The sequence below is a fragment of the Biomphalaria glabrata genome, chromosome 6 (genome assembly GCF_947242115.1).
Source record: "Biomphalaria glabrata chromosome 6, xgBioGlab47.1, whole genome shotgun sequence".
Classification (NCBI taxonomy): domain Eukaryota; kingdom Metazoa; phylum Mollusca; class Gastropoda; family Planorbidae; genus Biomphalaria; species Biomphalaria glabrata.
The window spans coordinates 4595520-4599828 of NC_074716.1; the positions used below are offsets into that span (position 1 = coordinate 4595520).

At 38.8% G+C, this 4309-nt stretch overlaps 1 non-coding gene across 1 annotated transcript; it reads left to right on the plus strand.

Annotated features, from left to right (window-relative positions):
• The first annotated feature begins 3726 nt into the window (after positions 1-3726).
• Trnag-ucc (transfer RNA glycine (anticodon UCC)) lies at positions 3727-3798 on the plus strand. The gene has a single exon. It is a non-coding gene; the product is annotated as a tRNA-Gly (tRNA).
• The last annotated feature ends 511 nt before the right edge of the window (positions 3799-4309 follow it).

Here is a 4309-nt window from a genome sequence, read left to right on the forward strand (position 1 = left end):
TCAACATATTTAATTCCTATAAGTAACGCGCGCAAATCCACCCTGCTCATTTCCATTCCCACTATAAGAAGACAATTTTCTCCAGACTTCCATTTTAGCAGTTATGTTCAATGCTGTACCCTGCCCTGTACTAAAGTGTGTAGCCTTGAGACTCATTGCGTCATTTTCACGACCTAGTTCAACATCTACCCGCCACAAATCCTCTCCTTTAGTGGGAGTGCGTAGAGGGGGAAGGGCTAAGGTCAGGAAGCAATGAGAAGAGAATCAACTCTACCTCCCCTTCCCTGAATCCTGTGAGGTCTATATTTTATAATGACTATTAATCCGGAGTCATTTTTTCCACACATTCTCACGATTGTCATTTTTTCCTCGTTTTGTCAGTTTTTCTTTTATATCATGAAAATTCAGTTAGAATCGTTCTGGTTGCTTTTTTTTTTATAACGTCACCAATATCCCATAGACTAAGGATAACATATACGTTAACATTTTAAAACTACTTTCAAAATTAAGGTCGCTAATTAAAGAGTGCCTAATTATCCGGTGCCTAATTTACCGCCTTGTCAAAAAGTGCCTAATTATCCGGTGCCTAAATTTCCGGGTGCCTAAATATCCGGGTGCCTAAATTTCCGGGTGCCTAAATATCCGGTGCCTAAATATCCGGTGCCTAATTATCCGGTGCCTAAATTTCCAGATACCTCTGAAATCAGTGTTCTGAAGTCAGTGTTCTGAAGTCAGTGTTCTGAAGTCAGTGTTCTGAAATCAGTGCTCTGAAGTCAGTGTTCTGAAATCAGTGTTCTGAAATCAGTATTTATCACAGATATCATATTGAGGCGTATAAAGCGCTTAAAACAAATTAAACATAATTAAACGTTTGTTTTGCCGCATTACAATTTTCATTTTTTTAATTTACATTTTTCTTAAGATTGAGTCGGCGATTCTTTTTACCATTTACAAACACGACTTTCCTAGCCAAAATTCCTTAACATTGACAAACAATATTTAGTTTTACAGGAGCCAAAAGTCTGGCCATATATCCTGGTTAATTTTTTTTTTAGCGAAATAGAAAGCCTCCTCCGAAACCTAAAAAAAACTACCACCATTTCTAAATGTCATAGCAAGGAGCTCATATGATCGTTGCTATGCTAAAATTAGAAGTAACTTAACACACAAAGCCATGCATCAATCGTTTTGTTTCAGATATTTATCGCTGATGCGTAGACTTCTTTGCTGTAATGCACGCGCTTTAGGCTATCACTGCGATGTTAAACAGTGGCTTAGTTAGGAATTTGCCATCATTTGGGAGCCCTGGGGGCTTGACCTTTTTGAGGGGCCCCTGCATTTTGCGTAATATTTAAAAACTTTAATGTAAAGAAACACTCATTTTGGGGGCTCGGCACGGCTTTCCGAATTCTCCCCCACCCTAGCTACGCCTCTGAAGGTTAAAGAGCGTCTGTTGTAGATGACAGCTTTGAATTTGACTTCCAGGTCTCATGAGTTCATCCAGGAATAAAAATTAAAAACTCGCCTGAGAACATTAGTAATAATTTTTAACATTCCCTGGCACACACTGCAACGGATCTTACATCTCATCGGGATAAAATGCCGGCTACATGAAGAAGTGCCGTATCTTACATTCAATCTGGCTTCTTTTCTTTCAGCTGAGATGATTATCCGCCGAATGTTTCTTTTAGCTTGGAGATAATATTAAAGATCTAATAGAAAATAATAATAAACAAGAATTTGTATGAAGGGTGAATATAGTTCCCAAGGGCGAAAACTCTATTGCCACGAAGAAGGTTTTCAGTGAGTTTTTTAATATTTTTTTTTCAGTTGAGTTTATCGCGTAATGATCCTACAAAATGGAAATATCACGTGACTAGAAAACGTACTTTAACACTCTAGCTCTTGAAACTACTTTTTTTAAAATTAAAGATCAAGATATGCAAAAAAAAGTTGGTTTGGGAAAAAATAAAAGATTGGAGGGGAGTTAGGTTTGAAAGACGGAAATAATTAAAATTTCAGATCTTTTTTTTTTTTTCAAGTAAATCTCAGCACTCAGAGGTCATGGTCGTTGTTGGTAAACAAGATCGTTAAAGCTGCGCGCGTGTGTGTGTGTGTGTGGTGGAAAAGGAGAAGGGAAGTGTTAAATGAGTTTAAAAAAAAAAGTTTAATGTCAGTGACTCAGCGTACCTTCTGACACCAGATGTTGCCTCTAGATTTCTATTGTTGTACAGTTTAATACGATCTAGGGATCATGTGACAATGTGTGTGTGAGTGTGTGTGTGTGTGTTTATGTAAACCTATCCGCGAAGAAAGAGAATCAATGACTGGAGAAAACAAGGACTAGAAAAAATTATTACTTTTTAAAAGCAAAGCTCAACAAAATAATGGACCTCATTCACCAACCGTAAACAAACAACATTTAGCCACGTGATCTTATTGATAAAACAACGTGAAAAACTGTCACGTGACAACCATCGTGAATTAAACATGAGATCGTAAATTATATAGAAGAGATGGAGCACCACGTGGCTAAATGTGGTTTGCTTACGATTGGTGAATGAGGTCCACTGATTAGAACTAAATGATTAAATAACTGGTTAACTTTAGGATTGATTCGTGTGTTGTTGTCGACCATAAATAGGTATGCAAATTAAACTTGACTAGGAGGTATGGTGGCAGAGTGATACTTAAAGCGGTAAAGCGCTTGGCGTTCGAACCGAGGTCCTTCGGGTTCTCGATGAAGACTGGGCCGAAAGACTACATGACATTTTGTCTTTCAAGATATTTAGGACATTAGTTGGGGGATGTCAAAAAACTATTGGTCGTTGAGAAGGCGACATGGCACCCTAGTTAACCGTCGGCCTCAGAAACAGAAGACCTTTACGTCAACTGTCCTAGAGATTGTAAGATCTGAAAGAGATACTTTACCTTTTTTTAAAAAAATAGATTAAGTAATGATTATAAGCTTATATAATTTTGGCTTCTACCTGTGGCATAGCTAGCGTAGGGGGAGAATTTGAAAATCCCCCCGGGCCCCCACTGGAGTGGGGCCCTTAATGAGTTTTTTTTTTTACATTAAATATTAAATATCACGCACAATGCAGGGTCCCACTAACAGGTCAAGCCCCTCGGGCCCCCAAATGATGGCGAATTTCTAGCTGCGCCCCTGGCTTCTACATTAATTCTTGTTGACGACTTGCAAAGAAAACTAATTTTTATAGAGTTTTAGACATTCTAGTGGACGCTAGCGCTTTGAGCTCCACAGATTCTGTAATGGTATCTCTACACTATCCTCTTTTATCTGTCCTCTGCTTCACACAGTCCACCCCCCCCCCCCTCAATTTAGGCACGCGTAACAGTACCTTTTAACTACATCAGCACTGCTCCCCATCTAACGAAACGGACTGCGGTACTCTACGTACGTAACAGAAAGGTAAGGTGTTGCGCATGCTCAGAAAGTCACATCCACCAGCGAACGGATCCCTGACTGAACAAAGCGACCGCGAAGAATTACGTTGATGTCTAAGCTATGTGTAAACACCGCCTGGGGGAAATCTCGCGGCGGACAACTGATCAAAGAAAATACCAGGCTACGAAATCATGAAACGTGAAAGTGCTGACCAGAGCTGTACGTTGGTTACTTAACTTTATTTCTTCTTTAAAAGTCACAAACCCCTTGCAACTTTCAATTTTAGAATAGAATAAGTGTCGAAAATTATCTAAGCGTCGGTGGTGTAAAGGTTAGCATGGTTGCCTTCCAAGCAGTCGATCCGGGTTCGATTCCCGGCTGACGCATATTTTTTTAATAAATATTATTTAAAAAAAATAATATTTAACAATTTATCCTCTGTAGATCTATAACTTGCTAAATATAGCTACTACTAACATAAATAAAAAAGATCTGCTGACGTGGATATTATGCTTTAATAAAATGCATTTAACTATTTATTACTATTATCTATTTTAAAAAAAAGTAAGTTGGGGTCAATTGTAAGTCATGACATTCCACTTATAGCTATCAAACCTTATAAACAGTTGTAGCTAATGTAGCTATAAAGCTGTCAATGATAGCTTTAAATGGACATTCAGGCACTGGAGTTTTAGGCACCGGACAATTTTTTTATATGGAGCAAATGTTAATTCCTCTATCTCAGGGGTTCTCAACCTGTGGGTCGAAATATGGATTGTTTTGTCTATTCTTCTATTGCTGTATGTGTGTGTGTGTGGGGGGGGGGAGGTCGCGGCAGAGTGGGGAATTGTAAAAAGGGGTCGCCGAGCATAAAAGGTGGAGAACCGCTGCGTCTCT